Here is a 26,376-nt window from a genome sequence, read left to right on the forward strand (position 1 = left end):
AGTGTTGCAAGTTGTAAAATTAAGTGAAGTAGTTGTAATCCTAGTTGAAGGTACGGTACGCGATATTTTCTGTCTTCACCACGTTTTGTCCTTTCCTAATCGATACAGATTCTATATTGTTTAAATATTAGACAATTTCTACATAATTTTGAGGGCTCAGCCGGGATTTGAGGAAAAGGTAGCGTTGAATGATAACAATGATATTGTGACTGTAGGAGTTGAGAGTTGAACTTTAGTTGTTGTGTTGTGCATTGAAAAACCTTTCAAGATGTCTGAAGGAAACGATACCGTTGTCGAAGTATCACAAGCAAGCCTATCTGCTGACAAATTAGAGGAAATTCTAACAATGAAGTTAACCGGTTTAAAGGAAGAATTGAAGAGCCGCAAGCTGAGGACGTCGGGAAATAAAAAGCAACTACAAGATCGGCTTAAAGCAGCCATAATGTTGCAAATCGAACATGCCGAAGAGGAAGATGATATTGATGGCAGTGAAGATGAAGAAGAAGGAAGCGATGTGACACGATGCGTGCGACGGATGCAGGCGTTAACATTCCGGGATGTTGAGGAGTCCATGCGTACATTTAGCGGAAACGATAAAGCAAACATTCGTTGTTGGCTCGAAGAGTTTGAAGACATGGCGGAGCTATGTGAATGGAGTGAAGTACAAAAAGTTATTTATGCGAAGCGGTTATTGCGTGCATCGGCGAGATTGTCCGTCGACTGTGAAAAATGTTGTCGCAAATGGGTCGAGATGAAGCGAGCATTGGAGTCCGAATTTGGTAAAACTGCAGATACGTACAAGATACATAAAGAGTTGTCACGTAAAATTAAAAGATCGAACGAGTCGTATCAAGAATACATTTATCAAATGTTGGAGATTGCGAAGCAAGCAGACGTGGAAGTCTAAACAGTTATTAAGTATATTATTGACGGAGTTCAGGATTTCGAGACAAACAAAACGATATTGTACGGTGCTAGAAATATACGTGAGTTGAAAGAAAGATTCAAAATTTACGAAGACATGACGGAAAAATCAAGAACGAAAAACAGGCGACCTGAGGAGAAGAAGAAGACGACCGTCCATGGAACCTCGTCACAAGGTGAATCACAGCAAGTGGCACGGCAAGAATTACGGCGATGTTTTTTGTGTGGAAACCGATACCATACGGCTGCAAACTGCCCGACGAAAGAAAGAGGACCCAAGTGTTTTAAGTGTCAAGGCTATGGGCATGTTGCGTCAAGCTGTAACGGTGCGAATGGGCCAGCAAGGGTTGTGAGTAGTGTGTCTGAAGCGTCGAGAAAGAAGCGAGTTAAAGAAGTGCAAATCGAAAATTGTAAGTTGACAGCGTTAATAGATTCTGGAAGCGATCTGAATTTGATGCGAGCGGATTATTATGTTAAAATTGGTGCTCCTCGATTGAATAATAAGATTTTGCAATTTCGTGGTGTCGGAGCAGAGAACAACCACACATTAGGGGAATTTTCAATAACTATTGCAATAAATCAGATAACATATCCAATAAATATACACGTTCTACCCAATACTTGTCGCGTCCCATAGTTTAATAATCAGTACAGAATTTTTAGATTCCGTAGAACTAAGTATGAAAGGAGAAGAAATTTCTATTAAATAAATAGATTTGCCGGAAATTTTTAATGTCAATGTCGAGGCTATAGTTGACAATGTAGATTTATCACACGTTGCGGTTCCTGAACACAGAAATGTTATAGAAGATTGTGTTGCAAATGATAAACCATCTAAAACGAAAGAAGTAGGGATTAAAATGAGCTTGATACTGCAAGACGAGATCCCAGTGTACGAGAGACCGCGATAAATCTGAAGTTGATAAACAAATAACGTCATGGTTGAAAGATGAAATAATTCGAGAGTCTTGTTCAGATTACGCAAGTCCAATTGTACTAGTAAAGAAGAAGGATGGCACAACTAGAATTTGTATTGACTACACACAGCTTAATAAAAAAAAATGGTAAATGATAGATATCCCCTACCTTTGATAGAGGATCAATTGGATTTATTAGAAGGCGCGAAAGTATTTAGTACGTTGGATCTCAGAAATGGATTTTTTCATGTTCCCATTAATGAGAATGGCAGAAAATATACCACCCCCGTAACTCCCACCGGTCATTATGAATTTTTAAAGGTTCCGTTTGGGTTATGTAATTCGCCAGCCGTCTTTCAAAAGTATATAAATGCAGCGTTCAAAGAGTTAATTGCAACCGGGGTCGTTTTGACATACATGTGTTTCGTTTAAATTTGAATCTAAATCACGTGTTTCGTATCAATTTGAAGTTAAATCGTTTGTTTGGTATGCATTTGAAGCTACATCATGTACTTCGCATGGATTTTAAGCTAAATCATGTGTTCCAAATGAATTTGAATTTAAATCGTTTGTTTCGCATGAATTTGAAGCCAAGTCTTCTGTGGCGGCTACCTCCAGACCCGCCAGTAGAGGGCTCCTCTTCCCGCTAGTAGCCGATCAGCCTCGATTCCTATATATACACAGAGACTTCGTCCTACCCCTACGTCTAAGGCAAGGGCCCGCTAGGATAGCCTTGCTGATGAGTCCTCTAGCGGGCCCCGGACGAAACGTGTCCCCTCTCCTTTCCACGACAACGACACTTTGAACCGCCGCCAAACTTCTATTTCTCGTAGATTTGAAGCTAGATCGTTTGTTTCGCATGGATTTGTAGCTTAATCATTTGTGTCGCATAGATTTGAAACTAAATATTCTATTTCGAATGGATAAATCGTTTGTTTCGCATGGATTTGAACCTATATCGTTTGTATCGCGTATGCATTTGAAGCTAAATCGTTTATTTCGCATGAATTTGAAGATAAATCTTCTATTTCTCATGGGTTTGAAGCTAATCATGTGTTCCGCATGAATTTGAAACTAAATCGTTTGTGTCGCATGAATTTGAAGCCAAGTCATCTATTTCGCAAAGATTTGAAGGTAGATCGTTTGTTTCGCTTGGATTTGCAGCTAAATCGTCTATTTCGCATGGATTTGAATCTAAACCTTCCATTTGGCATGGATTTTGAGCTAAATCATGTGTTTTGCATGAATTTGAAGAGAAATCATGTGTTTCGCTTAAATGTGAATCTAAATCACGTGTTTCGTATCAATTTGAAGTTAAACCGTTTGTTTGGTATGCATTTGAAGCTACATCATGTATTTCGCATGGATTTTAAGCTATATCATGTGTTTCGCATGGATTTGAAGCTAAATCGTATGTTTCGCATGAATTTGAAACTATATCGTGTGTTTTGCGTGGAATTGAATCTTAATCTTTTGATTCGCATGGATTGGAAGCTAAATCTTCTATTTCGCATGGATTTGTAGCTAAATCGTATGTTCCGCATGAATTTGAAACTAAATCGTTTGTGTCGCATCAATTTGAAGAGAAATCTTTTATTTCGCATAGATTTGAAGCAAAATTTTCTATTTTGCATAGATTTGAAGCTAAATCGTGTATGTCGCCTGAGTTTGAAGCGAAAATATCTCTGTCGCATAGATTTGACCCTAGATCGTTTGTTTCGCATGGATTTGAACCTATATCATTTATATTTATGCATTTGAAGCTAAATCGTTTATTCGGATGAATTTGAAGATAAATCTTCTATTTCGCATGCATTTGAAGCTAATCGTTTGGTCCGTATGGATTTGTAGATAAATCGTTTATTTCGCATGGATTTGTAACTTAATCGTTTCTTTCCATAGATTTGAAGATAAATCTTCAGGTTTCGCATGAATTTGAAGCTAAATCATGTGTTTTGCATGAATTTGAATCTAAATCACGTGTTTCGCATCAATTTGAAGTTAAATTCGTTTGTCTGGTATGCATTTGAAGCTACATCATATATTTCGCATTGATTTGTAGCTAAATCACGTGTTCTGCGTAAATTTGTAGATAAATATTCTAATTCGCATAGATTTGAAACTAGATCGTTTGATCACGTGGGTTGTTTCTTAATCGTATGTTTCGCATTACGTTGTTGTACGTTGCATTACTTTGTTTTTACGTTGTTTTGTGTTGTTTTACCTTGATTTACGTTGTTTCCCGTTGTCTCACGTAGTTGTTTAAAAGAGTATTAGGTTGTTTTACGTTTCTATACATTGTTTTTACGTTATTTTATATTGTTTTACATTGCTTTACGTTGTGTTACGTTGATTTACTTTGTTTTGCATTGACGATTTAAAATGTTTGACGATGCTTTACGTAGTTTGCTTTGTTTCGCGTTGTGGTTTAAAACAGTATTACGTTGCTGTACATTGTTTTTACATTGTTTTATACTGTTTTACATTACTTTACGTGTTACGTTGTTTTACTTTGTTTCGCATAGATGATTTACGTTCTTTTACGTTGTTTTGCTTTGTTTTGACGTTGGTTCACGTTGTTTTACCTTGCTGTACGTTGTTTTACACTGTCTCACGTTGTTGTTCAAAACCGTATTACGTTGTTCTACGTTGTTGTACATTGTTTTTACGTTGTTTTATATTGTTTTACATTACTTTACGCTATGTTACGTTGTTTTACCTTGTCTTACGTTGTTTTACGTTGCCTCACGCTGTTGCTTAAACCAATATTACGTTGTTCTACGTTGTTATACGTTGTTTTTACAATGTTTTATAGAGTTTCACATTGCTTGTCGTTGTGTTGAGTTGTTTTACTTTGTTTCGCATAGATGATTTACATTGTTTCACGTTGTTTTATCTTGCTTTCGTTTGTTTCGCACTGATGATTTACATTAATTCACGTTGTTTTACTTTGTTTTCCTGTTGTTTTATGTTGTTTTACCTTCTTTACGTTGTTTTACGTTGTCTCACGTTGATGTTTAAAACCGTATTACATTGAGCTACATTGTTATACATTATTTTTATGTTGTTTTATATCATTTTACATTGCTTTGCGTTGTGTTACGTTGTTTTGCTCGCCTCGCATTGATGATTTACGTTGATTTACGTTGTTTTACTTTGTTTTATCTTGTTTTAAGTTTTTTTACGTTGTCTCACGTTGTTTTTTAAAACCGTATTACGTTGTTCTACGTTGTTATACATTGTTGTTACGTTGTTTTATATTGTTTTACATTGCTCTACGTTGTTTTACTAACTTTTTCTTTGTTCTGCATTGATAATTTACGTTGTTTTACGTTGTTTTATTTTGTTTTTACGACGTTTTTATGTTGTTTTAGCTTGTTTTACGTAATAATCGAGGTTGTTTAATCAACAACGTGAGAAAGCGTAAATAAACGTAAAGGAAGGTAAAATAATGTACTACAACGTAAAAACAAAGTAAAACAACGTAAATCATTATAGCGAAACAAAGAAAAACAAGCAAAACAACGTAGAAAACGATAATCATTAACGCGAAACAAAGAAAAACAAGGTAAAACGACGTGAAAAACATAAATCATATATGCGAAACAAAGTAAAACAACGTCACACAACGTAAAGCTATGTAAAACAAAATAAAACAACGTAAAGCAATGATAGAACAACGTAATACTGTTTTAAACAACATCTTGAGACAACGTAAAACAACGTAAAGCAAGGTAAAACAACGTAAAACAACGTAAAACAACGTAAAACATAGAACAACGTAAAAGCAATGTATAACAACGTAAAACACAGCAATATGGTTTTAAAAACAACGCCAAACAAAGAAAACAACGTAAATCATCGTAAAACAACGTAAATCATGAATGCGAAACAAAGTAAAAGTACGAAACACAACATAAACCAATGTAAAACAGTATAAAAGAACGTAAAAACAATGTATAACGACGTAGAACAACGTAATACTGTTTTAAACAACAACGTGAGACAACGTAAAACAACGAAAAGCAAGGCAAAACAAAGTAAAACAACGTAAAAACAATGTCAATCAACGTAAAACAACGTTTGTTAACATAGCGAAACAAAGAAAGACATGGTAAAATACCGAGAAAAAACATAAACCATATATGCGAAACAAAGCAAAACAACGTAACACAACGTGGAGCTATGTAAAACAAAATAAAACAACGAAAAACAATGTATAACAACGTAAACCAAAGCTATACTCTTTTAAAAACAACGCCAAACAAAGAAAACAACGTAAATCATTGTAAAACAACGTAAATCATGAATGCGAAACAAAGTAAAAGAACGTAACACAACATAAACCAATGTAAAACAGTATAAGTCGACGTAAAAACAATGTATAACAACGTAGAACAACGTAATACTATTTAAAAAACAACGTGAGACAACTTAAAACAACGTATAGCAAGGTAAAGCAACGTAAACCAATATAAAATCAAAGTAAAATAATGTAAATCGTCAATGCGAAACAAAAAAAAACAACTTGACGCAACGTACAGCAACGTAAAACAATATAAAACAACCTAAAAACAAAGCATAAGAACGCAGAAGAACATAAAACTGTAATAAATAACAACGTGAGACAAGACGAAATAACGTAAAGCAAAGTAAAACACGTAAAATAACGTAAATGATGAATGCGAAACGAAGTGAAACAACGTAAAGGTGGAGGTTGGTAAGGTGGATGGAGGTAACAGGTGGAGGTAGAGATAGAGATAGAGGCACATACGTAGCGGTAGAGGTAGAGGTACATGCGTAGAGGTAGCGTTTGAGGTACATGCATAGAGGTAGAGGTACATGCGTCGGTTTAGAGTTAGAGGTACATGCGTAGAAGTAGAGTTAGAGGTACAGGCGTAGAAGTAGAGGTAGTTGTACAGGTGTATAGGTAGAGGTATAGGCATAGAGGTAGTGGTAGAGGTAGAGGTACAGCCGTAGCGGTAGAGGTAGAGTAGAGATAGACGTAGAGGTAGAGGTAGAGCTAGAGGTAGAGGTAGAGGTAGACGTACAGACGTAGAGGTAGAGGTAGAGGTACCGGGCGCAAGGGTAGAGGTAGATGTATAGGTAGTGGTACAGGCGTAGAAGTAGAGGTACAGGTACATGCATAGAGGTAGAGGTACATGCGTAGCGGTAGAGTTAGTTGTACATGCGTAGAGGTAGAGGTAGAGGTACTTGCGTAGAGGTAGTGGTACGTGCGTCGGGTTAGAGTTAGGGGTACATGCGTCGGGGTAGAGTAAGAGGTACATGTGTAGAGGTAGTGGTAGAGTTACATGCGTAGAGGTAGAAGTAGAGGTACATGCACAGAACTCGAGGTAGAGGTAGAGGTAGTGGTAGACGCACATACGTAGAGGTAGAGGTAGAGGTACCAGGCGCAAGGGTAGAGATAGAGATGGAGGTAGAGGTATAGGTGTAGAGGTAGAGGTACGTGCGTCGGGGTAGAGTTAGAGGTACATGCGTCGGTAGAGGTACATGCGTACAGGTAGAGATAGAGGTTCATGTACTCTACCACTACGCCTCTACCTCTACCTCTTTGCATGTACCTCTACATCTACCTCTACGCTTGTATCTCTATCTTCTCCTCTACGCATGTACATCTACCCGTCCAAGTTGAACGTAAATGGCTTTTACAGAGCCCCGACGGCACAGACGACGACGACGGAAATGTTGCATGATACTATTTTCTCTGATGCAAAGTGTCTTTACCTTATGTTCTTCCTGCTGCACGTTTATTTCTTTGCTCTCTGCTTTTTAAAGAAATCTGTTGTTTTCTGCTCGTTTACTTTTGCCTGAGTGGCCCTTACCTTAGCGACACTGTGAGTGACACGTCCCTTAAAATTCTCCCTTGAATTTTGCTCAAGTTTTCAATGGGAAACGTTGTGTTGCCCGCGACTTCCGATTTGTTTAACCATGGTGTTTCCTCCGTGCCGCAGGAATGTTACCCCGGAACTTTGTAATATTGAATGTATGCTTTATCCCGCTTCATTTTCCCCACCAGGGATTTCGCCCGACTGCATACCTTCAATTCTCATGTACTCCGTCCAGGTTTCTGTTGTTAAAAGCAAATATAGCAGGAAAGTTAAGTGATACTTGAATTCGAGAGGGTTGAAACAACCCTCTGGAATGTGCGGCGTCTCGAAAATTATCTTCGAAACTAATTAGATTCTTATGTTTAGTTGTTTTTGTAGTTGTAATGTTTCCATTTTCAATTACACAACGCTATACTTACTGAGTATACTAATCCGACCAAAAATTATATGCAAGATTTTACGAAATCTCCGTATTCGACTCTACAGCTTCCAAGAGCGATTATCGTAGACACGAGAAAGCAAAATTTTTTGGTTTATCGTTTCGATTGTTGCGTCTGACTTCTGAAACACTAACAGATAGAGGCGGTCATTCCTACGATTTACGCGTTGCGGAGATTCCAAGAATAGCGAACGTCCGGACGGTGTCACTTTAATGCCAACGGTTTCGGAAGTCCATTATTCATTTACGCCATCCTTCGATTAATTATTATCCTGATAAACGTCACCCGGTGCGCAATCCGCCGATAAATCGTTATTCCGCAAACGGGCGCAACCGATGAAACGAGCAATTGATCTCGCCAACATCACGCGAGATAATTGACCCGACGACAATATTTTTACCGGAGATCAACGATTATACTGGATCGAGCATATTGCTACTTTGTTTGATATGCAAACCGAGCCGTTATTCGCTTACAACTATCCGAACAATTCGATTATAAATGGTTAATACATGTGAGCTTAATTGAACGAAGCGCCATTAAATAAATAGAAAAAAATATTGGCGAAAGACGCCGTTAAATGCACGCAATAAATTATCACCATATCTTCATTTGCTATTAGTTCATTATGATTTCGCGTATTTCTGTAAACCCTCTGTTCGCTCGAATTTTGTGCACCACTATACAAGAACTGGAAACTCGAAACTAGGAAATATGAATCTCTAGATGCAAAATAATGACGAAACTACAATGTTATTTTCTCGTGTTTTTTAATAATACCGATTGCCTTTTACCATCGTATTATTAAAGCTGTTTAAAAAAGCAGCCTTAAAAATAACTCCGCGCAGAAAATTCGAAATAATTCCAAGGGAACTACGAAATTGGAAATTGTCTAAATTTTCCCAAAAATTTGCACCAACAATTATTTTCGTACATTTTTTCCACATCAGGAAATAACAGAGATAAATCGCAGAGCACGAAAACAGAAATTTGTCAAGCGACAATGGGTATAAAATGTAATTTGTCATTTTCGTGCAAAGCTGCAAATGAAATCGTATAGAACGACTCGCAGGCCTAGTTAAAATCCGTATTCAATTGAGCAATATGAAGGGATTCTGGGAAAAATTCTATTCAGAATTTTCCACTTATTTCTCCACGTTGGTTCGCTACTGTTCTCGTATATATTGTTCATTATGGTATTTACCCGGCCCACATTCGCGGAACCGTTGTCAATACGTTTAATATATTTGTGCGAGCGGAGCTGTTATTGTTGAACCGGCTTTTAGCGCTAATAAAAATATTTTCTGCAACCGATACCTTGATAATTAATTTTGCAAATGCACGGTTTGTTTCATCGAATGTTTTTCCAGATGTTTGCCAGAGATGAGCAGTACAAGGTGGCTCAAGCGTTTCATTTTATTGCAATATTTTAATTTTGCAATATTTTAATATTGCGTTTACTAATTCATCAATTTGTAATGTGAAATTCTTCTAAATTGTACAAGTTCAAGAATAATTTACTTTATTGTTCTTTGCCTGCTTTATATCATGGTGAACTATTAATAATAATTATATACACAAGTAACGTACTAACATATAAGTGTGGATCTGTGGCATCAACAATAATAAAAAAAGACACTCACCATCTTAGCTTGATCTCTGAAATCACGTTTTAACACTAAATCTATCAAACCCTGTTCATAGTAATAATAATCGGTTTCTCACTTTTCCTTTTAAAAACGTAGAAAATCTATTTTACTTTCGCAGAAAATAATTAACTACATTTTCTTTAGTAAGTTTAAATAAATGCAGTAATGTCATTTTTTTTTAAATAACGCAGGTCAGTCACTTCGAGTGCTCTATTTAGTGTGAATAATTTCCGAACTAACATGGTTCTCGGTCATCGATCCCATAGACAGTATTCTCGCTTCGTTTTCACGAGACACCCTATATGAACAGTCGTCGTTTGTAAGACAGGATACACGTGACGTGCAGGCTCTAATGCAGCACTCGTAAAAAACATTGTAAAAGTGTGTCAAGTTGTAATGACTTTCCGGATCTGCAACCGCGGCGAGATATACCGTTTCGCAAGTGATCATCAACCGTTGCCAGGTTGACGTCGATTTTTAATGAAAAGCGTTAACGCGAATTCCGGGATCCCCGCTTTCGTCAAACACACAGACTTTTATTTGGTCACGTTTCGAGGACCGGAGCCGTCGAACTTTCACTGACGGTTGCAGTTTCCGCGAAATTTCGGAACGTAAATCTGTTCCCGCGCGCACGCGATGGGGAGTTCCGAGACGAGATGGGAACTTCGCCGGCTGAACTTTGATGTACGAACTATGAACAGCCTAATTTCGGTGTCAGAATACACACTTTCAAATGCAAATCCCTTTCGATATACGTTTCCTCGGGTGAACATATTGATTGTAAATTTTACGGTATCTTCGGCGAACTGAACGTGATCCCGCCACCGCCTCCAACAAAAACTGTTTGCCGGGACCAAGTAGCTGAGAAAGTCAGTCAAGAGATACGTTGTGTGTGGTTTTAGTGTAATTTAGAGCGTGCTGGGCTCGCTCGATTCGTGTTCTTGAAAACAAAAGGAACGAACCGGAATGAAAGAACGCTTCTGCGTGACGTCACTAGTTCATTTAGGTGTAGGTTAACGTACAACTTGTACAGTTACGAGCAGCAATAGTTAACTAACAAACTCACTAGAAAGTATAAACAATGATACATTGGAAACAAGGATCAATTGCAATCAAGGATCATTAATTAAATATTACACATACATGTGAAAGGAAGAACAGTAAAACAAAGGGAAATAGTATACCCTTCTTATATTAGTAAATTACAAACTTTGCTCTTATTTATCGAACGAATTAATTGATAAGTTAAATATCTTTTGTAAATTTTTCTCTTAAAAATTCTTTTTTGTACTTTAACACTTTGACAGCCGCGTCGTCTACATATGGGCGATCGAAAATGATTGAATTATCAGATTTGAAAATTGATTTTCACGCTAATCCGTCATAATTTCCTAATTTTATTAATACCCGCGAAACGTAATAATATTGGAAATGCGATTCACGAGATACAAGTTTGCTTGGCAATTCGTAATTTAATGAAATGAAATACTTTAATTTCGTGAAATTTTAGTGGTTGTCGAAGCGTGGCAGTCGATGTGTTGAAGTCAGTAATAAATGAGAAAAGGTGTTTAATGTCGAAAGAAACTGGCAGAAAGTCGGAGCCTAATACGACGTTTAATTAGTTATGGCGGAAATCGCGCGGAACCGTAAAATACGGGCTGCCACGTGCAGTCCGCACGTTTAGGATTAACCATGTCAAGTTCAAATTAACCGGGCGGAGCTTCTGATAAGGGGGATTTCATGAGATCCATTCTTTCCGGTGAATTATGTATCATATGATTACATATCGTTTTCATAATCGTCGACAACAGGCAGCTATAAAAATGATCCGCGAGGCTCGATTAAGCGTATCTCTTCCCAAATTGCCCATATTTTTTAGGTTAACTTAATTATTGACTGATCCTCGCAAGTGTACAGGACGTTGCAAAAGTGAAATGATCGAGGGAGAAACTGATGTACGAGCACCGGAATGGGTACCGCGTAAATCACGAATGAAAAGGGTCCAGCAGAATCTATTCGTACATGATCGAGTTCACGTCGACTTCGCGCAGCAAGAAAGAATTACATCCATATGACAATAACACGAGGTTCAGTCAGCGCTGGAAAGTGCTCGAAACCCCTGAGGACTTGCCCGGAAAGTTTAAGCAGAACGGAAAGATGTAGGAAGAGAACTGAAAAAGAGTCCGAAAGAGGAAAAGTAACTCATCCCAGGGACGAACAGATAGGTTACGTCCGCTAATAAGTGGAGTTCGCTCTGTTCCTGGTATAACTCGGAACATTCGAAAACTTTTAGAATCCCTTTATTTTCCATTTTTTTTTCGCCGTCGTAAACATATAATCGCAGTCGTCGCGGGAATACCAAATGAAAACTAATTTCGACGGTGTTCTCAAATTTGGCTTGTCGGTTCGAATAATTGTGGAGTAAGATAGCATAAATGTACAATAGAACCAATATCTTTTATTCTATTGGGTTGGCAACTAAATAATTGCCGATTTCAGTTATAGATGTCTCTCACTCCCATTTTTATGATATCCGTAAATGTTATATTATAAAATCATTATTATTATTATTATTATGTTATTTTTTATTATCCGTGAATGTTAGCAACTCGACAAATTGAATGCAGCGGTCAAGGAAAAGCGACTAGAATTGGTCAATCGTAAAGGTGTTATTTTTCAGCAGGACAATGCTAGGCCGCTCACGTCTTTGTCCACTCGGCCAAAATTGATGGATATTGGTTGGGAATTGATGTTGCACCCACCATATAGCCCTGATCTCACGCTATCGGATTACCACTTATTTCGATCCCTGAATAACTCCCTTCGTGGTAAAACTTTTAATGATGATGACGGTGTAAAATTTCACTTAACTCAGTTTTTAGCCGGAAAGCGTGGAATTTTCAAATTGTCATAGAGATGGCAAAAAGTCAGCGAACAAAATGGAAAATACATTACAGATTAAACTTCATTCCAAGTAAAAAAAAATTTTTTATTTCATGGAACAAATTGGCAATTACTTAGTTGCCAACCCAATATATTGTCTAAATACATTTCATATGAAATATTTCCATGTAAGAGATGTCATTTGAATATAAATACACGCGTTTTAGGAAGAATTATTTGTTTGAACCATTTGCAATACTATATGCAGCACAGAATTTCACAGACGACGTTTAATATTAACGTTATGAAATTACAAGTATAAAAATGCCAACAACAAATATTTCGTTCGTTTGTTCAACAATTAATTGCATTATTTTAGCAAATGAAATGTTTGTAATTACCGGTGAAATTAGAGCAACAGTTTTTATAACCACCGCATTGTTCCATCGATTGATTTTTGCAGTGCACAAAAATTGATTGACTTAACGGCATCATGTAAATTCTAATAATATAATATTATATTATAATATAAGCTTTATATTATTATATAATATATATAAATTTAAATTTTATTATATAAATGATTATATTATATCGGATATTATAATATCCGAAGCTTATATAATAATATAAGCTTCAGATATTCAATGTGTTTCTGAATTGATTCCAGTTTCGAGGAATTCCTCGCAACAGCAAATAGAGCCGGAGCAAATTCTGTTTCCAGTACCACGGATATTATTCGCAGGAGTAATAAGCCACTTCGGAGACAATATTGAAGACCTAAAAGTCTTAAAAGACTGTGCGGAAACTTTTCCTGATTCTGTTCGTTTCCGAACAACAAGGACAAGGGAACCAGATAAAGCCCAAGCGGCAGGAAGCGCTAGAAGTGCGAAATAAAGTAGAACGAAAGGGCACCTCGGGGAAACACGTCGTACTACCAGCGAAACGTAATATTAATAAATTTTCGAACGCGATATTACAGTCTTGATTTCATGCAATCCCTAAAGCTCACTTATTTGCGAGATTGTATTCGCGTGTCATTATATAAGAATATGAATTTATGAAAACGCAAATAAATCGAACAATTCGATTAACTCTACTTTTTACCAAAATAGTGAAAAGCACTGTGGCGGCTACCTCCAGACTCGCCAGCAGAGGGCTCCTCTTCCCGCTAGTAACCGATCCGCCTCGATCCCTATATATACAGAGACTTCGTCCTACTACCACGTGTAAGGCAAGGGCCCGCTAGGATAGCCTTACTGATGAATCCTCTAGCGGGCTCCGGACGAAACGCCTCCCCTCTCCTTTTCTCACCCAAGCACACACACTACGACCGCCGCCAAAGCACATTTAAAAATCTGAATTTTAATTTATTTTTTTACAGAAGCGTCAAAAATATCTTTCAAAGTTTTCGTTTCGCCTAATTTCTGAGAAAGGAGTCGAGAGAGGGGTCAAAATGAGATTTTAATTTAACAGTATTTCTACATAAGGGGTTAAAGACGACACTTCATCAAATTTTCGTTTAGCATTATTTCTACGGAATGGGTGAAACGACACTTTATACAACGTTAATTTAATAGTATCTCTACGAAAGGGGAGGAAAGACACCTCTCAAAATTTCCGTTTAACATTATTTCTACGAAATGGGTCAGAGGACACTTTTTAAAATTTCTATCCGAAACAATTTTCTAAGTTAAATCACTTTTCCTCAGCCGGCTTCTCAACTTTCCCTAGAACGATTAGAAAAGTGACGTGGTAAAAATAGGTATACACAGACCAAAGTACAGTGAAAGTATGATCGATGATGTTCAATCTTCGATTAACGCGAATTATCAATACTCTCTTTCCCGGCGCTGCGGAAGAGTGTTGAAACTTCAGATTCAATTTGAACTAACTACTCCGACATCAATTTGGAGAGCGGTTGGCGCGTTAAACGCGTGAAAAATTCAAGTTTGCTGGTGCAATTTCCAAGGAATATTATGTTACACGCTTGCCGGAATCTGAAGGCAAATGGTACATTACATCCTTCGGGTAAGGCACGCCACTTGGCCGTAAGCTTAATGGCTCAAACAATCGGGCGCAAAATTCTCAGGTTTGACTCGCGGTGTCGCGAAACTTCGACGTCAAATTTCCGACACATTCGTTCATAATTATCGCAGCTGCGACCGCGCTTTTCGTCGCCGAGGGACACGCAATCGCGCAACAGTTTGCGCGACAAAGAGGCGACTCCAACGCCGATGTCGCGTCAAATGCACGCCTAAAAAACTGAAATTTCGGTAGCCACAAGAAAAAGGATACATAGATCACCGAGTTGATCGATTCATCGGCGACACAGCGTTCGCCTTATTTAGCGCGGACGAACGATAACTGCTGATCTAGGAGGAACAGCCCCAAGGACTCGGAAAAGGGGCCGAGCGGAAGAAGAATTCCACTCGTAAAACGCGGGAGGGTTAAGGAGTATGGGTGCAAAAGCAATGATCACATATTATCCGTGGACATATATCTCCTGGTTTTAGGTGCCGCGCGATTTTTTCGTCCGATCTACGGCAATATTTCGGCGACCTCACGGGTCCCCGAGGGCCACTTGCGACTCGTCCAACTGCGAGGCCGAGGGGGGCCTCGCTAATTGAACGTGTAAGACACTGGAGCCAATTACTGTGAGCTAGCCAATTACTGCGTCTTTTGTATATTTTCAAGCATAAATAACATAATCGAAAAAGATATACCAAACATTTCTACTTAAATTCAAATTAATTTCTTCTAATACTATAAAATTTGTTTGAACTTTTTTATATCGATTTTGTGAATTTTTCAGCAAAACTCGAGAAAATAGTGAACGGATTGTGTTGGTGAAACGAATTAAAATTACCGGAGAACAAAACAGTGATTATTTGTTCAAATAACCTACATAACCTGAAAATTTTAATCATCTCTGAATCATCATCAAATCGTATTTTCGAGAAGAAGAAACGTAAACAGGAAATTTTGTTGATACAGTTATCTCTATTGAGAAACTCTGTACCTTTGAGTTCTTCAAAACTGTTCATTAAATTGCTGGATTTGTTTTTAGCAGTGGGAACGCCAGGAGTCCGCTAACGAGGCACAGTAATTGGCTCATCTGACCTACAGCAGCATTAGAGAGGCTCCAATTACGTCTGTATATCGTTATGCAAATTTTCTAAGCTGCGACTCCGAAAGGCGAAACGCGTGCACCGGCACGCCGTCCGGATTTTAACCGTGCGTGGAAAGCTCGATTACTTCGTTCGAATAATAAGCATGTCTTTAATCGACCAGGATACGATACACGAAATCCCAATTGAGTTTGTTGGAAAGTTCGGTGCCGGGCTCGGCGTCGCCTCCCCCCCCTCGCCGCGGAAATCCGATTCGCGCGTTTCGAATGGTTCGCGATGGATAAATGCTTGCACGTACGAGATGGAAATGCGATAACTACGCGAGTCGAGAACAGATTTCGATGGTATTTTCAGCCGTCCGTGTTACCGGGATCTACGACAAGTATTCTCTAAATTTTCATGAGCTTTTAACCTTATTCATTATTCCAATCTTTTTCATCATTTCAATCGATTGCTAGATTTGCCCAATATTTTAAAGTTTAATGACTTTAGTAAATTGGTTAGTTTTTAAAATATTATTCCGATTTACCAAGAATGTTTTTAACCATTTGCAGTGCAGTAAATGAGTCAGTCGCGAGTTGAAACAAAATTCGATTCTTCCATTATCAGTATCTAGGAATTAAAGTAAATAAAGTCAGAAGAAAAAAAATTATCTCGTTTTATAGAGAAATGATTCGAAGGAAAGATACCAAGAAAAATATCAGTTTCATAGACATTTTCAGCTTATTAACCGTGAGACATCTGTTAATAATATTTTTTCATATTAAAAAAGAAACAGAGGTATTCCAGTGCTAGTTTTGTACTGTATGGAGTACTGTCTTTAGAAAAGTATGTCGAGAGTTTCACCCAACTTGATAACGAACATAATACCCACGCAATAAAAATACAAACGTTATACTTGTTATTCGTTTAGTACAGCCTGCTTAAAAAGACAAAGAAAGTAGTAATGTCTACTACATTATGTATACTTGCTATTAAATACCATGCTCTTTCATATACTTGACTGGGCAAATTATTTCACTAACGCACGTGTATTTCTATCAATAACCAAGTCTGGTAATTCGGCTGGCAATCCGAACTGCTGCTCCACTAAACCGCCAAGTAATGCCTAACAATGACAATGCTCCACTCCGCTTTTGTGTACTTTCAGTAAAGACCGCCGCGATACCATTCGAACCGGAAAATAATAGCACAATCTGACACATGTGGGGTCTGAGCAAAGTCTTATGGACCTCGACTTCCGGGGTTTCGTGTATCGAACAGGTCTAATCGAGTATCAGGGATTTCAAGGATTTCGCAAGTTGGGGACTCCATAGAAGCTTCGAAGACCTCGGCACCATCCTGGACAGGGAATACTAGGATATCCAGAATATCCTGAAATCCCTAAGATGCTCTACGACTTCGCGCATGCGAGGTAACTCTTGAAAGTTCGCTAATAAAAATCTGGGCACTCTAGGATCGTCATAAATAGCAGCCAGGTCGATGGTATAGAATCTACATATTCTATGCTATAGGCTATAGATTATGCAGTTCTGTGTTGGTCCGAACGAACGGTTGCGTTTGTCGGCTCCTTCTGTGTCCCCAATGAACTACGCATATCGAATAACAATACCTTACCTGAATCGTATCGGATGAATGCACGGGGCTGAGAGTAAATAATATCGGATGACTCGGTAATTATATCTGTATCAAGATTCGGTGTACCATGCCCCGAACAGTCTGAATAGTACCCGGTAACTCTGATCTTAGTTAGTCGCGATCAGTTTCTGGTCCGCGATTATTTGTTTCCTTGAAGCTGTTACTTACTTTATCATTTTTTAAGTATATCGGTTCTTGATAATTCTTATAACCTAGTGGTCAAATATAGTACTTCCTTATTTGAAGGTTTACTTTTGTTATATTCTGACACAAAAATAGATTATTATCTAAGCATTTCATTCGACTTCTCTGCTAGATGATAATATATTTGAATAATATAATGATTATGTGATAAAACGTTTGGATAGCCGAATATTGCAAAAATAAATGGTCTGATAAGACAGTACGAGATATATAAATTATTAAAGAGGTAAAAATCTTTTTGGAACCTTTGTGCTCACTATTTTTATTTTCTATATATATCGTCAGTATGCTGATAAAAACCAGTAATTATTATCGTTCAAGTATGGATATCCAATGGATATTTACTTATTTTTGTAATATACTGACACAAAAATAGTTTATGATGGAAGAATTTCATTCGAGTTCTCTGCTGTATGGTAATATATTTAAATAATACAATGATTAGATGATGAAACGTTTGGATAGCAGAATATTGCAAAAATAAGTGGTCTGATAAGACAATACAAGATGTAAAAATTATAAAAGAGTAAAAAATCTATTCGGTATCTTTGTGCACACCATTTCTATTTCCTATAAATATCGTCAGTATGTCAATAAAACCAGTAATTATTATCGTTCAAGCTTGACTATACTGACGATATTTATATAATAGAAAATTAAAATGGTGTGCACAGAGATACCAAATATATATTTTACTCTTTTATAATTTATACATCTTGTATTGTCTTATCAGACCATTTATTATTCCAATATTCTGCTATCGAAACGTTTTATCATCTAATCATTGTATTATTTAAATATATTATCATCCATCAGAGAACTCAATATGAAATTCTTAGATAATAAACTATTTTTATATCAGAATATTACAAAAGTAAACCTTTTGGTCCTAAATGGACCTCTTGTCGATTTTTAGCCGAAGGAAGATACGTCGTTATGGCATTTCCCTGGCCGGAAGTCACGGCGTGAACACCAGAACGCAAAAATATTTGGCCTTTCGTTCGACCAAACGTGTCGATGAACTTTCATAGTCAGAGATACGGTATAAATCGAATGTCTGTACGCGAGCAAAAAAGAAGATCGAAAGTGTACAGACACATTTTTCCTCGAACAGATCCGATTGTGAAAGAGTCGAGCACGAAAATTTATTGAGATCGTTATTTGTACCGTGTCTGACAGTCACTGGATATTTCTACTTCCAGGGAGCATCGATCCTAGTACGTACATATTTCGTTTCACTGTTTGCTAACAGCTGAAATGAAATTTATGTGAAGAACAAAGAATGCAAGCAGTCAATAAGAGTTTACAAATTATAATTGAGCCGTTTATTTTGAAAGTGGCATAAGTCACTTTTTTTTTAATGAAAAGATACCGTTCAATTGTAATTAGTGTTGCCATTAACTCGATTTTTTTGAAAAAGTAACTTGTGCCACTTTCAAAATAAACGGCTCAATTGTAGCTGGAGCAATTATTTGTTCGTATCGAATAAAAAAAGATCAACGACAGCGCCAGTTCCGTCCAATACTTACAAATATCTTTCTTAATATCTTACCAGTTCCATAAAGTGGTCTATTTGAAGCTTCAATATGTTTCTAGGTTGACCTCGAGACATTGGACATTTCAGAAATCGCTTGGACCGATGAATTTTGTATTTTTATCAATTTAAAAAATTTTTTAAATTTCGAACTTCGTTTTCGTCTACCTCCAATGGCAGTCCTGAACGCGAATGATCCGTAAGCACCTTTATAAAAGCAATGAAACCATTTTCTGTGCGAACGGAATGATCAAAGATCTACCTAAACGGCGCGAGCACAGTTTGTGCAACGACAATTGCTTTATTTCCACCGCGAAACACGTTCGCCGGAAGGTATCGGGAGCTTGTACACGTGTCACTCAACATTTTCCACAGTGCAAAAGATAAAATGCTTATCGTTCCCTTCCCTTTCCACCCCGAATGCCGCTTTTAGACTTAACTCGATCATCTCGACCTAGTTACCTTAGCGACTAACACTCTGCGCTCGTTAAACACATTGTGAGTAGCGGGGAACGCGTTCCGCCGAGCATCCGGTACAAGAAAAATGTGTCGAAAACGTTGAATAAATCTCACCGGGGATACTCAGCGTCCAACGGATCCACTGCAATTTCCTCGAGCAACGTAAGAATCGTATTATTGCCCGACTGCGAGACCGACGTCCGTGATTACAATTTTATTGCTTCCGTCGTAGACGTAGCTCCGCGACGGTGAGCTTGGAGTCGCGGCAGGCACGCGTAATTAACGGGAAAACTATAAAGGATGGACGACCGCCGAGGACGATACGCACAAAGGTGTCCCACGATGCCATTCTTAATTACTGTTCCGGATTGATTCGTCGGATGCGGTGCCGTTAGGACTTCAGTCAAAACGAAACGTCTGGCTCTAATTGCGTTCGAGCCGTTTACGGCGATTGCGTATACGCGCGGAATTTGTCCCAGCAAAACTCGGGACCGCGCGTACGCCACGGAATTCCATCATCTCGAGAAAGTTTGGCTCGCCTCTGTCTCTTCTTCGACCAGGTTTATGTCGCGAACATGACGAAAACGCTGTTTCCGAGATTCAGACGATTCTCACATTCCGCGATCATTCCGCATCCTTCGCGGATGATACCGAAATACCAGTCGCGCATTCCGGCCTCGAAAGTACCAGTAAACACACTCGGTATCGCGTGGGGAAATAGAGGAATGGCTCAGGGATAAAAAAGAAATAATAGCTAACTTCGGTGAGTGTAACCGCGTCACGTTCACAGTTTCCAGACGGTATCCGCCGAATGTTAGGGAAGTGGAGCCGGTTACTGTGGGGTGACCGATTGCTGTGCCTTTGGTTCGTTGACAGGGATAATTCATTTTATATTTATCGAATTAGACGCGTTACATTTTTTCTATTGGAAATTGAACAAAATAAGAAAAATACGAATATTTAATATGACATATTCGGTAAATAGAAAATTAATTATCCTACACTAATTGACAGGTATATTTAATTCCGTATTTATCCAATAAGATGCGTTACATTTTTGTTATTGGAAATTGAACAAAATAAAAGAATGCGAGAATTCAATATGATTTATTCGACAAATACAAACATAATTATCACGCAGTAGTTAACTGCTTAGTGGACACGGTAGTTCGCTCGAAAACTCTTTTGTGTATTTTGCCAAACATCTTGTGTTCCTTCTATATTTCAATAATGATCAAATTTGTACTAATGCAAAAGACACCAACGAATAATTGAAATGTATCAAAAAGTGAGATATAGGTAAAAAAAACCGTTCAATTTGTCGAAAACTTCGAACATCACTTTGATGGACACAGTACCTCGCTCAAAAACTGTCTTGCATATTTTATTAAATATTTCGCGTTCTCTCTATACTTGAATCGATATATGTACATATACAAAAGACATCGATGTACAATCGAAATGTTCAAGACGAGCAACACAGATAAAAAGTACTGCGGATTTTTTAGAACATCGGTCGTCGCTGTAATAGGCTCAGTGAATGACGTACTTACCCTAAAAAACAAAAACGTAAAAAAGGGGGGGGAGACGAATGTATCGGCAGAGGAAAAAAGTCATCCGTATGCCTCTTTCCGTAAAGCTCCGAAACGGCCGTTTCGTTACCAACAGTAATCCTAGTCGTCGAAGACCCTGCACGTTCCATGTTCCCGGAGCGGAACAGCTGAGCTGCGCGCTGCGTGTACGAGAATAGATATCCGCGGCAGGTCGATAAACGGCGTGGAAACAAAAGGGAAACAGAATAGAATCGGCGGGGAACCCGGAAGCCGCCTTGGTATAAGGGATGATAAGCTTTGCGAGACGGCGTCACCAAACCGGAATATCGGTTCCGTTCGCTTTGGTTCTCGCTGGCGCGGCGAACGGCCATTTACATCGACACGATAATAAGCCGCGCTCGAAAGTACCGTCGAAACCTCTCGAGATTCTGGAAGGAACATTGTCGTGGAATTTGGTCTCCAAAGACCAACCCCGCCTCCTCGCGGCGGAGACTGGGCAACGCACATCAGTATGGGCGGCAAAACAGGGCAATGGCATCCCTCTGCGTTAGCGGCGAGCGTTTCTTTTGCTAGGACCTGCGCGCAGAGGAGTAACTTGTTAGAATTGGACATGGATCTCGTTAAGTTCATGTGCGCGCTAACAGGTGACAAGAGAGGCAAGAGCAGGGGCCAATGATAGATATAAACATGGTGGTGCATGACATGATTACAATTGACTTCCCTACTACAGGTCTGTGACGCTGGGTCGACGCGGTGCTTGCGTGTGGCGCTTGGCGCCCGCTACCGTGGTCGACGGTATTATTGCTATTACCACCCGCGGCCCTCGGGCTTGTCGGTGGTGTATTTCCTACCCGCGGCCTTCGGGCTTGTCTGGGTAGAATGCATCCCTTTGGTTTGTCGAGCGGTGCCAAAATTACTTCAATGACACGGGCTGGCTGTGTTGGGTTCAGCAGTCAGCTCTATAAATTTATCAGAAGCAAATACGTAAACAGCCGCCCGCTGGCCTAGCACGCTGCACTATTGCTGTCGTGTGGTATCTTGGGGGCGGAAAGACGGCAAGAAATGCCGTTGTAGCGGTTGGCGTGCGGTGCCGAGCACCCACCGCCGCGGTCGCCTGGCAGAACGACCATCACTACTTTCATATTATTATCGCCGGCATTATAGCCGGCGAAATACTTAAAACAAACATACAACTCCTTGCAGCCGACAGATGAGTTAAGACCGGGTCTTCTGACTCCCCGGTCCAATGAACTTAACAGCGAGGGCACGATGGATCCAAGTCCCGGTTCCTTCGCAGCTGTTCACCGCTGATTATCCATCGACCGGCATAAGTGAGCACCACTTCGCCCGGTCAGAGCAGGCTTCGGCCTCGTTAATGCTCTAGTCTAGACAATAACTGTCGTGGAATTTACCGCGAAATCCCGCGTACACCGGCGTGAATGGAGGTAACCGCGCAGCCGGCAAAAAAAGACCGCGAGGTAAAAAGAGGCCACGTTTCGCGGCCTGGCACTGGGAAAAGTGGAAAGTGCAGTCGGGCAAACGAAGGCAGAGGAACGGGTGGAGGGGCGGGTGGGGAGACGGCGATTAAACGAGGCACTTCTTTACATTACGCTTGACGCGATGAGACGAGCGAATTAAATGAGACCGGCGCGGCGTTCACGCATCGTTTTCCTTCAAATCTCGCGGAATCCGCCGCCGGTTTCAAATTAGTTCTTGATGTCGCACGACCAACGTGGATGCTCGCAAAGTCTCTTAATGAATGGTATAACGAGGGTGTGTCGCGAATTCTGCTCGGCGCGTCGAGCCCGCGAAATAGTCTGCCGCTGATGATGCACTGGGTGTCTCAGCCCGGATAAGCCATCGAGATGTCACCTTAAGCTTCCAACGATCACAGCCTAGACGATTTTCTAGTGGCTCCGCCAGCAACCGCTCTTAACGCTCTCTCACCTGGCCCCGCTTGCACTCGGAACTTCGAGTTGTGTTTTTTATCGGTTTTAACCATAAAACTGCTGAGCACTTCGCGCGATAGACGGAGGTATGGTTTTTTTGACAAGATTGCGTTTAGTCGCAGGTTGTACAAATTCCATTCAGATTCATATTTGCAATATTTACATCCTTGTTTGAGCATTAATTTCTATTCAGATTTATCATATTTGTGATGTCTTTATTCATATTTACATGGTGATTTCTATTCACATTTATTCATATTTGTGATATTTATATTCACACTTACATATTAATTAATATTCACGTTTATTCATATTTGTGATATTTATGTTCATATTTACATATTAATTAATATTCACGTTTATTCATATTTGTGATATTTATATTCATATTTACATATTAAATCCGATTCGCATTTGTTCATATTTGTGATATTTATATACATATTTACATATTTAATTCCTATTCATATTTATTCATATTTGCAATATGTGCTTCAAGCAAGAAGTTCATTCGAATTTCACGAAGAAATATTTTAGTAATTTCAATAATCGTCCCCCATTTTCCGAATTTAATTTCTGACAAAAAGTCAGTCTAATGAAAACATTGATTGAATGGAAAGAAATACATTTTACAACATTATCAGTGAAACAGTGAAACTATTTCATTTAAACAAGAATGAATAAATAATTGTTTCATTAGACGTCTCATTAACAACCACAACTATTCAATTCTCCAATGTGAAAGTTTTCCATTAAGTTGAAATTGTAACAAACATTTTTATTATTCTCACTCATCCAATTTTAACACGTTGTTGATTGTGGGTTGCAGATAGAATTTCAATTCCATTTTCGACGACACCCGGAACAAATGAAATAAAACGAACGAGTACGTGCGGTAAAAATAAATGTTCAGCAAACCTTGTCGCGTACAATATAATGACCGTTTCCTAATTTATTTAAATTAATTGCAAAACTTCACTCGTACACAGGTCTGTCTCAATGTATTCTTTCGCTTCTGACGGTTTTCGATTTCTCAAATGTCTTCTTAATTCCGTAAAATTCTTAGTTTCTTAATAAAAATTAAATTAGAATATTTCAGACACTCGTAAAGAGAAAGCTAAGTGCAGTCTTCCGACAAAAAGAATAACGAAGCAAAACGATTCGGATAAGTAGAGAAAGTCCAAGTGTATTGTTGCTGTCAAGTGGCCAGGATTTATGGCAGGGGCCATGTGCTTGGGTATCCCGACGGTATGGGTCTGTCTTTGGCCGTTCCGGGGCACGTGCGACCCCGTCATAACGTCTCCTGGTCCTTGATTACGGTCCAGTCAATTACGGTTGGGTCTCGCACTGTTTGGGCACGTAGGCCCATCAGCGCGGGATGTTTAGCAGGTGTTAGTTTGCCATTCTCCCTGCTAACTCCCGGCCTACCGCTTTGGGGCAATCTCAATGGATCTGTGATTGCAGTGATTGGACCGTAATTCCTTGCCGCCCACCCTAGGTCAAGAAGAGTAGGGAGGACCGAGGTAATATTAGGGATGACCCCGTTCCTCTAACGAGAGACATTCGTGAGACCACAAGGGACTCACTGGACACGAAACCACAAGGGACTCGGGAGATACACGAGAGTCAGGAGAGACCACAAGAGACTCTAGAGACATCGTGAGAGATACGCGAGACCATAAGGGACTCACGAGATACCTAAGAGACTTAGTAATCGGACGGCACACCACGTACAAAATTCTACAGAGCTCGAAGCTCACAAGGAGCACCAACGAGCATTTTAACATGTATTGTACTTAAATCTCGGGGAACTTGTTAGCAAAGGATCAAAACGTTCCGCTCATGCCTTTGATATTTTCGCGCGTTTACCCGCGGTTAATGCGGGAACATTCAAAATCAGGTTAAGATACACGATCTATTAAGAGCTGAAATTAATATTTGCTTTACTTCCTTTTTTGTTTTTTTTTCTTTTTTTACTGAAAGTAACTTCACTGTGCCGCTAAAAAGAAGCGAATCGACGTCGAATTCGCAGTTCTGCTCGCCCCGAAATGTGTAACCGAACTTTCCGATGGAAAAAATTACACCGCCGTGGTTGCAACGTTTTCAGAGAAAATATCTTGGACGCGAATTTTCTTTTCTATTGTGAGCAAATTCTCGCCAGCCTCTAATCCGGGTTTTCATCGACTAGATATTTCGCTGGTAAAAATTAGGCAGCGATAAAAAGAAGTCTGCTTAATTAGTACATTTACTATCCAAGTAAATTCAAGGTGCATTATAATTACAGATTAACTGACTGCAGTTTTTCGTGCATTTATTATAAAAGTTAATAGCTACAATTTAAAATAGTACGACAATTAATGGGATTATAAAATATAAAATATAATTGAATATTTTAATGTACTTTAAATACGCCTTAATTTGTTGAAATTATTAAAAATATATATATATATATATATATATATATATATATATATATATATATATATATATATATATATATATATATACATGAAAAGTCCATAAGCGGTTCTTATTACTTAAAATAGATGCAACAAATTTTTATTTTGTATAAAGTAAGTTTCCTTTCTTTACGAATTTATTTATAGGTTCCTGTGTCTTTCTAAATTTCTAGTATGCTTCTGAAAAAATTTATTTACGTCCTTCAAATGACGTCCAAGATGACAGAACTTTCATATAACGTTCAATAGTTGCGTTTTCTTATTTCAATAAAATTGGATTTACAACACAAATGAGACACCGTGCAATACTTCACGATAGCAGCAAGAAGGACTGTAGCTTAATAAGCCCCATTAATAATACGGCCACAGGGAATGGTGCAATGCGTATTTGGATTCATTCGGAGTCCGAAAAAGCTGCTGAAGTAAATGGTGTAGGAATGAATAATTTCTTCGAGAAACATATGGCACGTCTTTCCATTTTCACGTCGGCGACTTGCGAATGCTAATTAAGCGGATAAGAGTTTTTCCTCCAACAACAGATTTATTGGAAACGTGAAAATAACTTCCCCAGTCATTCGTTACAGTGGATGTTCGGACACTTTTTAATACGGAGAAAATGTAATGACATTGAATCGTGAAGAGGCTCAATTTAGCAGACAATCGCCGAAACAATATTTACATAAATTAAAATTGGTTGAAATGGTAAAGAGAAATTTAAAACAGAAACCATACTTTTTAACTTTTTTATTTGAGTGATTAAATTATGTATAACATGTCATAAAAGGAA

The sequence above is a fragment of the Megalopta genalis genome, unplaced genomic scaffold, assembly GCF_051020955.1.
Source record: "Megalopta genalis isolate 19385.01 unplaced genomic scaffold, iyMegGena1_principal scaffold0053, whole genome shotgun sequence".
NCBI classification, from domain to species: Eukaryota; Metazoa; Arthropoda; class Insecta; order Hymenoptera; family Halictidae; genus Megalopta; species Megalopta genalis.